Genomic DNA, 12,258 nt, shown 5'->3' with positions numbered 1-12,258 from the left:
AGCGCAGCAGAGGTTCCTAAAAAGAAGGCAAAATTGTATAATTTCGATCCAGAATGGGAAGAGGAATTTATTTTTCCATGGTGAGAGACAAGAATGCATGAATATTGTGTCACCAAAAGCCATCACTATCTAAAAGAAGGAAATCAGGAGCGACACCACAACACCAACCACGAGAAAGTCAAGGACAAGTACCCACCAAAGATTATCATCTTTGCCTGGAAAGTTGACAAACTGAAATCAGAGTTAAAGGCCCAGCAATCACTTTCCACAAAAGCTGTTGCTCAAAATAAAGTTGTTATTGAAGCATCATTTCAAATGAGTTACCTTTTGGCTAAAAACAGGAAGCCTTTTACAGGTTGCAATTTATTGACGTAAGGGTTTGATATTACAGCATGTGACGAGGTGAGTTGTTGCTCCATGCTCCCACTACCTTTATGGGAGCTTTTGAACCCGGCACCGTCTGTAATGTCACCGGATGAGCTGATCAGTGAAGATATTAACGACAAAGCAAGGGGATGGTGCAAAAAGGTGCAAGTACTTTAATTAAACAACAACAAAAACACAGTGTTCAAAATAAAATGCAGTGCTCCAAAATAATGTTATTAAATAAATAATCCATTAAAACAGGGTTAAATCAGTGGAGGTTAAAATCCAATAAATAATTCCTTTGAAACAACACCCGGTGCTGCCTTTCTACTGGCGACTCCCCTGCTTCTCCCATCCAGGCTTTACACCAGGGGAGTCACCCTACCTGCAGCTGACCTTTATGTCTGGCTGCCTTTCAGTTCCTGGCTCCGTCAGACCAAGACTTAGGTTCCCCAATGGCCAGGGCGCTCACACTGGGGTTCACTCCCCTAAGCCTTGCTGGCTCCTGCTGCCTACCGTGGCCTTACGCGATGAGCCAGCCACCTTCTGGATCACTCGAGCTCCCTGATCGTTCAGCTGGAGCGACTGATTCCTTCAGCCCCACCGAGTGTCGGCCAAACACCCTTTCCAGGAGGCTCTTCCTCCAGCTGCCTGATTTCACTAGCGAGCCTGCCTTCAACCTGCTCGCTCTTGCATGCACCGGCTTTTTCCTTCCTGCCACCTTCTTCTCCCTTAACTTCCATTCACTTTTTCTTTTTTTTTCACCTTCCTCCGTACTTGCGCTCCTACTATATATAATGGGGATGTGGCTCAGGTGTGGCGATTAGCAGCTCTCGGCATCAATTACGGATGCGGACGACTCCTTACCTGTGCACTTAAACGAGGACAGTCTGCATCAGAAAGCTCCTGGGAACCGCTCCGGCCACACTAGAATGCCCCCTCTATAAGCTGCGATTGTGTGGGCGATTATATATTTAAAAATTGGGCTTTTTCATCTGAGCTGTGGACCCGCTACACCACACAGCAGAGACCATTTTCAGCCACTTCAAAAACAAAGATGACATCAAATCTGCATTCTGTGTTGTATCCCTTGGCCCTGAAACCGTGACAAGGAGGGTCAAGTCACTGTCGGAGGACGTGGATCAACAAGTGTTGAAAGATTTGACATTCTGGGAAACTACAGTTCAATGAATCCCTGGATGCAATGGACACAGCTCAGCTTGTTGTATTTGTCAGAATGGCTTTCCAGGATTCTACAACAAAAGAGGATTTCCTTACTCGATTGCACTTAAAAGAGAAAACGAGAGGTGAGGATATTTATATTGTGTGTAAAATATATATCAGTGAAAATGACATCCCTATTCATAAACTGGGGGCAATTACTACTGATAGGGTCCTGGCAATGCGTATGCATGGTGGTTTTATAGCTCTGCCGTAAAGACCCTGACTTACCAGAGTTTGTGAATTATCATTGTGTGATTCATCAACAGGCCTTGTCTGGGAAGGTCATGGGGTTTTTCTCATGTAATGACACTGGTAGTTGGTCTGATAAACGCAATACGAGCTAAAGTGCCCCAGCTCCGCTTATACAAGACGTTATTGAACAAGCTTGATGCCGCTTACAGAGACTTACTTCTCCATGCTGACGTCCAGTGGCTCAGTCGCAGCAAAGTTCTGCATTGATTTGTTGATTTACTGCCGGAGATAAAAGCTTTTCTATCAAAAAGGAACAAGGAGCACAAGAAACTATCAGATGATGTGTGGATACTGGACCTTGGGTTTATGACAGAATTAACTACAAAACTGAATGCACTCAACCATGAGCTCCAGAGAAAAGACCAACACCTGCCCTCCATGATAAATGCAGTGAAAACATTCAAGGCAAAGCTCGGTGTTTTGTTCACACATCTAATGAAAGGGAGGCTGATACACTTTCCAACCTGGAAAAAAAGTCTCAAGGCATCGAAGACAAAGATGCTTTTCACCCGGATCAGTACTGTGATCACCTGGACAAAGTGACAACAGAATTTAACTGGCATTTGTTGAGTTAGACGCCATGGAAGATATTGCTGTATCGTCTCAAACCCTTTCCTGCCTTTTTCATACAGAGCAGGCAGTAGCCAATTTCAAGCAAGTATTTGATTTGACATGGAGATGGTTGATTTGCAAAATGGCATGGAGCTGAAAGCCAGATCAAGGGACAATGACTTGTGGACTTACTTGTGGACTGCATGTGCAACAAGAGTGAGTTCCTACTTTGGACCCACTTACCTCTGTGAAATGGCGTTTCACAAATGAAAATGATCAAATCAAAGTACAGGAGCCACATTACTGACAGACACTCAGATCGGCTGTTTGTAGCTATGAGCAAACTACAAAGCACTCTCAGACAGCCTTCAAGCACAGCCATCACACGGACTGAGTAAGTAACGTGACTGAAACAGTTTTGCCTTCTGGAGGCATTGTGAAATGCTCTTGGCTTTAATTGCACTAACTGAGAATGTTGTTAGCACAAAGTTAGGTTGTTACACAGATTTACAGTTCTAATGTTTAAATATCATATGGGGAATGTAGTAACATCAGGGCTTTTCCATTTAGCTTTCATCCAGTGGATAAGCATAGCAGTTAACAATGGCGTTATAGGTTTTGTTTTGTTTTTTTGTCTACAACTAACAAATTAATTTCCTCATACCAATGGAAAATAAGCCACACGCCTTTATTTTTTGTGTTGGAATTAAATAATGAAACTAAAGACAGCTATTGTCTGTTTGATGTGTTAGTTACAGAATTATTTTAGTTGGATCTATTTGAAAATTGGACAAAAGCATTACAATTACATTGAAAAGCATTACAATTTGCTTAAATAGAAGCAGAATCTCGGTTGTATTTTTCTCTCAACGATTCATAAGTAGATCTTGCCTTTAACCGAGGCCGAGGTCAGGGATCTTCAGCTTAAAAAGGTTGCAGACCACTGACTTAGAGTGTCCAAAATAACATCAAGTCAAGATCTGAAAGTCCCTAAACTCCTGCTTTCCACAACTTGGTAGTCTATTCCATGTGCCTATGGTTCTTTCAGTGAATTAAAACTTTCTAATATAAAACTGCCCTTAACAAGTTTCCAACCATGCCCCCATGTTCTTGCAGAATTAATTTTAAAGTATTAGCTAAGACCCACTGTACTAATTCCTTTAATAATTTTAGACACTTCAGTCATGTCACTTCTTAATCTACGTTTGTTTAAAGTGAAAAGGTTCAACTCCTTCAATCTCTCTTCATAGCTCAAACTTCTCAGTTCCAGAATCAGCTTGATTGCTCTTCTCTGGAGTTTCTTTGGCTCTTCCAGCATCTGTTTTGTAATATGGAGACAAAAACTGAGGCCTTACCAGATTATTCTATACCTTAATCTTAACCCCCTCTTGACTTGTACTCTACACATCATGCTACATAACCTAACATCCTATTGGCATTCTTGATCGTCTTGATGTAGATTAGTGACAAGTCCACCGTGACTCCCAGGTCCTTCTCATAAAGTATGTTTTCAAGTTTCAGACCTCACATTGTGTACTTAGATCTAAATTAGATTGTAGTGAAAGGTCAAGCAAAATGACACTTTTATTGGCTAACTAAAAAGATTACAATATGCAAGCTTTCAAGGCAACTCAGTCCCCTTCTTCAAGATACTAAATTAGACTAGAAATTCATTCTTTTGCTCCTTTTCCTCCTCTTCTTCTTGCGGCTGCTTCCATTAGGGGTCACCACAGCAGATCATCTTTTTCCATATCTTCCTGTCCTCTGTTACACCCATCACCTGCATGTCCTTTCTCACCACATCCATAAACCTTCACTTAGGCCTTCTTCTTTTCCTCTTGCCTGGCAGCTCTATCCTTAACATCCTTTTCTTAATATACCCAGCATATCTCCTCTGCACATGTCCAAACCAATGCAGACTTGCCTCTCTGACTTTGTCTCCCAACCGTTCAACTTGAGCTGACCCTCTAATGTCCTCATTTCTAATCCTGTCTATCCTCATCACACCCAATGCAAATCTTAGCATTTTTAACTGCTACGTCCAGCTCTGTCTGCTGCTTTCTGGTCAGTGCCACCGTCTCCAACCCATATAACATAGCTGGTCTCACTACCGTCCTGTAGATGTTCCCTTTCACTCTTGCTGATATCTGTCTGTCCCAAATCACTCCTGACACTTTTCTCCAGCTAATCCACCCTGCCTGCACACTCCTTTTCCAATGACGATAGACATGTATTCCTGGAAGATTCTCTGATGGCTCCAGATGAACTATGATATTTTATTCTTTTTTTTAGTAACTGGAATCCACCCAGTGGACTGTGAGTTGTACACCTCTTGCTGGTATTAGCTATTAGAAATCTCCATTGCATAATGTTTTAACCTCACCTGGAGTTTCTCTTACTCCATAACATCAGCGGTTGTACTATGAGATTCTCCGAAATTGTCAAGATCCTCACTCAGTCTTTAAGAATGAGACAAGAAACACCATGGAAAACATATGTCCATCACATTAATCGGTTAATTTTCTACTAAAAACATTCTTTTTAGTCACATGCCACAGCTCACAAGTACAGATTAGAATTCAGAAGTCCACCCAGGACTTTGCCCTAACTTGACTGTGTGTTGCTGCAAATCCAAAATCTCCATCTAAACTATTTGTGAATCAAATGGCAAGTGAAGTGAACTTTATCTTTTCAGCTTGTGGCAGCTGCTCTTCCATCTCCTACAGCATGAAAGCCACCATTTTCCAGGAGGGAATCGTGGCCTCAGATATGGAGGCTCTTATCAATTCCTCAGTGCCTTTCGAAGATCACTCAGAAGCTTCATCCTCACACAGAAATGTAACAATTGGGTCTCCAAACTGGATACCCTCCAAACTTCAGTTAAGCCTGAAAACTTGACGATGAAAATTAAAATAAGGAATCTCAGACAAACAACATCCTACGTGAATCCCTAAGACCATCCTGAATAGATTATATTTAATGTTTGGCAGTATAATGCTTGATTGCGAGATGCTGGCCAGAACTTACCAATTAGGCTATTTGGATTTATCATGGGCTCACAAAGATTGATGGTTGAAAACTTTTGCCTGTTTAGTCACAGTCATGATCTGGACAAATATGGGGGGACTACCCACTCAAATGAAAGTGTATTTATGGGATTTTAAATGTTACTTATCCAGTAAAGAACTCATGCACAGAACTACAGACTTCTACCCTGTAAACTGAAGGTCTCTCTCTAAGTCTTTAGGTTTCCCCACTAAAGTATAAATCCTGTTGGATTTCCATGCAAGTAATATGTTGTTTAAGGAAAACACCATATCCATCCGTAAGAGTGATTGTAAGTGTAGGTGGTACAGGAGTACTTTATGCCATAGGTCAGTAATTCCCCTTGTTGTTGTGGTGGTATCTCATCTGATATGGTACTTGTAAGAGATCCAAGAAGATATTTGGAGTCCTGGAACTGCCCGGCCGAAACTTTTGCTCAGGATGAATTGAATTCAAACATCTGGGAAAGCATTCTAGAGAGAACAAGGCTGGAGAATCTGACCTTGGCAATGTATGTGGCTGAAAGAATCTGTAGCTGAAAATTTGTCTGTACCTGTTTTGGAGTGTGTTGAAACAATGAAGGAAGTAACCAAGCAGGAAGACCCTCTGCTTTAACTAGGCCAAAGCAGGGGGTCTTAGTAGAGGAAAAGTTTGAAAAATGAACTTCAAGTAACCACAGAGAAAAATACATTATAGGCAGCTGTGCCATAGATGTGTGACCACAAAGTCACTGTTATAGTTTAAATTAATGGAGGAGAAGAAATGTCAAAAAACATCAGAAAAAAATATGGCACCGACAATCAATCGTATCTTTTATCAAATCTAAACTGTAAACCGAGGATTGTAGTTGTAAAAAAGCGTCTGAAATGCTAAATAAGAATACAAAACATTGAGATTCCTTTTGAATTACAGTAACTGCTAACCTGGATGACCAGGAAATACACGGGAACTACACAGTGCCGACCTTTGATCCCATCGTGGTGAAACGTGAGATCCGTACACCTCCAATGGATGTTGCAAAGCGATGCCATAACAGCTGACCTCTTGGGTGCAGAAACAACAGTTATTAATAAAAAAGGGCCATTCAGTCTCAATGTTTGTGATATTATTGTTGTGTTTGTTTTTTGCTATGATCTTGTTTAATATATGAATAATTTCTGTTTTGTAGAGTCTTCACAAATGGCAATAGGAGAGTCTATATATTACTTAAAGGAGACTCCAGGAAATAGTAATAATAATAATAATAAATTTTATTTACAGTATATAGCACCTTTCCCATGCTCAAGGCGCTTAATAAGATAAATAATAAAATTGACCTAAGTAGGCAATACAAGAAATACCAAAATACATAAACATCTTTATTTTCAAAATTCAGTTTGTAATGCTCAACATGTTTCAAACCTGTTCCTCTACCAAGTAGCTATTTCCTTGTTTTATATCTGTCTATTTAGTATTAGTCTTAGTATTAGGGAAATACTTTTTTTGTTTTGGGGAAAAACCCAATTGTTTTACTTTTTGTTTTAAAAATATGTGTTAGACTAACTGCATAAACCAGTTTGATTTTTGTAGGTGATATTAAAATCCATCTATTCACCGATTTTCCAAACTATTCTTGGGCGGTCGGGAGTCAGAGACCCTGTCCACACGTACATTTTTTAAAACATAGCTTTTTGTATGCGTTTTTGGCCTTTCATCCATGTGTAAACTGCGTTTTAGGTCCCTGAAAATGGAGCTTTTGAAAAACGATGAAGATGTTTAAAAACTCTGTTTCCTTGTTTACGTATAGAGTTTTTGACTTGTAACGTAAGAGTGTGCGCCAGTATCTTCTTTGCTTGACGTCGCAGTGTGTGCCAAGTAGTGCTGGTGTTAACTGTGTTAATGGGACTTTAAACATGTTTATATTTAAACATACAGTAACTTTATCACTATATTGCGGCCACTGCTACATCGAGCACTCTAGAAATAAAGCCACCATCCACAAAATTCCATAGATTATTTGAACAGAAAGGGGAGGTTTTCTCTTAACATACAAGCCACCTGTAATTATAAGTGTTCATTGATGACGTCGTAGTGAAATGCCCGTGTGGTGTTTGTGACGGCCGTATTTTCGCAATTTCTATGTTGAACACACATTTTAAAAAAGGGCAATGGACATTAAACTAGATGGCATTCTTTTTGTTATCTATGCCTGTTTTGTGCTCTTGACAGCAAATTTTTGAGATTTTTTAACAAAACGGTCTGCGTGTTTACAGGTTTTTGTTAAAAACAAAGGAAAACTCCCGTTTTTGAAAAATCCTAGGTATGTGTGGACAAGGCCATGGTCTATTTAGACAATGTCAAGCATAAAGCAGGAACCAAAGCTGAATGGGATGTCAGCCAGTTGTAGAAGACATGAATGACTAGCCACACTCCCTCATTATTGGGCTACCCAATGTGCCCATTTTTGGAATGTTTGAAGAAGTTGGATCACCTGAAACCCAGGATTCTGAAGCCACGAGTGTGGTATAGCGGGTCCACAGCTCGTTTAGCAAAGGCCATTTTTAAATAAATAATCACCGCTCTCGCGGCTTAGCGAGGGGGCGTTGGGTCATAGCAACCCACGGGGCGATCTGTGGTGTGGGTGTTTCTCACCGAGTGCAGGTGAGGAATTGCCCACATCCGTGATTGCTACCGTGGCTAATATGCTACAGCTGCTATGGCCCCTTGTTGGTTAGGGGGAAGAAAAAAAACGAAAGAAAAGAGAAGGAAAGAGGACGGAGGTTACTGGGAGCGAACGAGGAAGCAGGACGGTGCAAGAGAGAGAGAGAGAGACATGTAGCGTGTGGGTGAGCGAGCAAACGAGCGCTCGTGGGCAGTTGCATGGAAACCTGGGTGGAAACCCAGGAGTTGAAGTAGAAGTCGCTCCCGCTGAGTGATCATGTAGCGGGAGTGACCAGGGGATGGCGACGAGCAGCAGAAGGCCGGAAAGGCAGCGGAAGTCGGGAGGCTTGGTGGAGGAGTCCCCAACGTGAGCGACCTGGCCGTTGGTGGAAATCAAGTCTCGGGGACTGGGATGAGTGCCAGACCGAAGCCAGGGATCGGGAGGTCTCCACTCTCGTTTGAATGTGTAATGGAAAAAGGGCAGCTGCAGAGAGAGTCTCGCCTGCTGCTAAGCCCAAGCGAGATAAGCAGGTGAGACGCTAGCACAGAAGAAGCACCAGGCTTGTTGTTGCTGATTTTAAAAGACTGCTTCCAAAGAAACATTTTAACCTCTGGTTTTAAGAATTGTTTTTTTCTATTTATTGATTTTACCTCCACGTTCCTTTTTATGGATCATTTATTGAATTTTTGAAGCACTGCACTTTATGAACACTTTGTTTTGTTGACTCTTTTAAATAAAAGCACTGTTTCACTTTTTACCATCCCCTTGCTTAATTGTTGCCTTGACTGACTAGCTCACTCGGTAACATTATCGACGGTGTTGGGTTCAAGTGCTTCCAATCAGCAATGGGAGTGTGGAGCCAGAACCCGCATCGTCACAACGAGGCAGAAGTGTTTACTGCTGCACTCCTGATATTTAAAATGCTGGTTAATGTTTGAAGTGTTTAAATGCACCATCCATTATTGGTGTTAATGCTAATCTTTTTCAGGGCAAAAAGTAACTGAACCCCCTCTGAAACCGTTTTTAATTGTGCCATGCTATATAGTGCAAATTAAAGAAAACAACAATACACTAAGAATACAACAACAACCCAATGGCTCTCCCTGACAGCTGGCATCTATCTTCCTATCTAACTGACGTGCGTCCCAGAAGTGTAGAATGCTGGAAGCGATTTATTACAAAAAAAAAAAAGAAACCAAAAACCACACAGAAGGGCGTTGTTCCAGGTTTTAAGTGTCACACCACTCATTCTGCACTCATTGAGTACTTTCTAATTGTGGCCTTTGTGACCTTCTCCGCCCACCCCAGTCGGCATCTGCTGCTTTTTTCTTTTGTGGTGCACTCTTTATGACAGAATGTTAGTTTAGGAAAACAATTTGTTTGGCTCTTTGAAAGTATCTGCAGTTTTCATCTTTGTAAAACAGTTGCTGAGATTCTGATTAAGTCATCTATTGAGGAGAGTGAGGGATCACCCAGCCTACTCAGAGCAGTGCTAACTGCTAATGCTGTTTGTGATCTGAAAGGTGACAGGTGTCTCTTGGAGGGCACAGCCTTGTAACTCACTCATTCCCAGCAGTCTAGCAATAACAAGGCCAACAGAAGGACAAATGAGAAGGTGGGACTGCAGGCTTCAGATGGGAGTGAGGCCTAGGGGCAGGCGTTGAATTAACAGTGATCCTGTGCTGGCCAAAATTTTGTATTTCTTACTTGTGTTGTCTGAATTAAAAGTTTGTTTTTGACCAGTGATTTTTAGGTAGAGGTTTCAGTAAATGTGTTGTGTAAATTTAGAGTAAGCCTGATCTTACACTAAGGAACAGGGAAATAAGGAATAGCAAAAATTGTGAAGGCGGTTGGTGTGCTAACAACTGAAATATATGTGAATAAAGACAATGAGTAGTATGACGTAAGAGTGACCAAAAGAATTGCATTTTATTGATTTGCTAGGTCTTCCTTTTCAGCAGCTAGACAGACCTAAATAGATGTTAGTGTTCAAATTAAAAGAAGTGGGAGTTCAGGGTGATGTTTTAGATGGGTGCAGAATTGGCTCAAACACAGGAAGCAGAGGGTGATGGTGCGAGGAACCTCATCAGAACTGGCCGATGTTAAGAGTGGTGTTCCACAGGGGTCAGTGGTAGGGCCGCTGCTATTTTTAATATATATATATGATTTAGATAGGAATATAAGTAACAAGCTGGTTAAGTTTGCAGATGATACCAAGATAGATGGATTGGCAGATAATCTGGAGTCCATTGAATCATTACAGAGGGAATTGGACAGCATACAGGTTTAGGCAAATTTGGGGCAGATGAAATTTAATGTCAGTAAAAGTAAAGCATTAGTCATCCATCCATCCATTTTCCAACCCGCTGAATCCGAATACAGGGTCACGGGGGTCTGCTGGAGCCAATCCCAGCCAACACAGGGCAGGAACCAATCCTGGGCAGGGTGCCAACCCACCACAGGACACACACAAACACACACTAGGGCCAATTTAGAATCGCCAATCCACCTAACCAGCATGTCTTTGACTGTGGGAGGAAACCGGAGCGCCCGGAGCAAACTCCACACAGGGAGGACTTGGGAAGCGAACCCGGGTCTCCTAACTGCGAGGCAGCAGCACTACCACTGCGCCACCATGCCGCCCAGCATTAGTCATAGGAAGTAAAAATATTAGGTTTGAATACACAATGGGAGGTCGGAAAATCGAGAGTACACCTTATGAGAAGAATTTAGGAGTCATAGTGGACTCCAAGCTATCAACTTCCCAACAGTGTTCAGAAGCCATTAAGAAGGCTAACAGAAGGTCAGGTTATATAGCACGATGTGTGGAGTACAAGTCCAAGGAGATTTTGCTCAAGTATTTATAATGCATTTTTGAGATCTCATCCTGGAGTACTGTGGGCAGTTTTAGTCTCCATGTTACATAAAGGACATAGCAGCGCTAGAAAAGGTCCAGATTCGAGTGACTAGGCTGATTCCAGGGCTACAGGGGTTGAATTATGAGGAAAGACTAAAAGAGCCAATTAAGAGGTGACATGATTGAAGTGTTTAAAATTATGAAGGGAATTAGTACAGTGGATCAAGACTTGTATTTTAAAATGAGTTCATCAAGAACATGGGAACACAGTTGGAAACTTGTTAAGGGTAAATTTTGCACAAACATAAGGAAAAAGTTTTTCTTTCCCCAGAGAACCATAGACACTTGGAAGAAGCTACCAAGTAGTGTGGTAGACAGTAAGACTTTAGGGACTTTTAAAACTCGACTTGATGTTATTTTAGAAGAATTAAGTGGATAGGACTGGCGAGCTTTGTTGGGCTGAATAGCCTGTTTTCGTCTAAAGTGTTCCAATGTACTAATGTTTAAGCAAATTCATCTTTTTTTGTTGACAAGTGCATTTTACAGAACTGGTTTATTTAACTATCCACCTTAATAAAAGTATAAATGCCTGTGCATCTGTCAGTGTGTCCATCTACTGTCATTGCAAAAGATGGTGCATCACAAACATTAACTCTGCTTTTATGAATGTGCTACCAAATGGCATATAACAGAGACATATGCACTGCATGGCGCACTGGAAACATTAACGCTGAGGTCTACGTTGATAGGTTTTAACCTTATTAGGTTTTAATAAAAATTAATGTGTTTGGAACATTGACAGCATGCAACTGGATGACTTGACGTAGATTATGTGACACGAGTTATGTGAGGTTTTTTTCATGGATGTTTTTGATATTTTTTATGTTGTCCAGTGTTGGTCACCATACGCTATCATTCCATCAGAAATTTTATCTCCATTCTGTATGGAAACAATTAAAAAATTTCCACGACAAACTTTATTGAGGAGATAGGATATAAAAACTTATTATGTTTCGGTGGAGTTTTCCATTAAGGGTGAGGCTGCGTTCGAAGATTTATCCATCCTAAAATTTGCAAGACCTTTCTACTCCAATATTATGGTTGCAGGTGGTCCAAGTCTATCACTGCTATTGTAGTGTGTCTGTAAAAGCTTCAGAGCCATACACATACACATCTAACTTGAGAATGTCCATGCTTGTACTCGGTGTACTTTCTTTTCGTGGCTTTAGTGAAGTCCAAAGGTGCCCCATGGCTTTATCTAGACAAGCTCACCGTGAATTACAAATGTGGTGAGGTTCCAGCCATCAAGCTAAGAATTGTG

Source organism: Polypterus senegalus, chromosome 2, assembly GCF_016835505.1.
Source record: "Polypterus senegalus isolate Bchr_013 chromosome 2, ASM1683550v1, whole genome shotgun sequence".
Classification (NCBI taxonomy): Eukaryota; Metazoa; Chordata; class Cladistia; order Polypteriformes; family Polypteridae; genus Polypterus; species Polypterus senegalus.
This window is presented reverse-complemented; position numbering follows the sequence as displayed.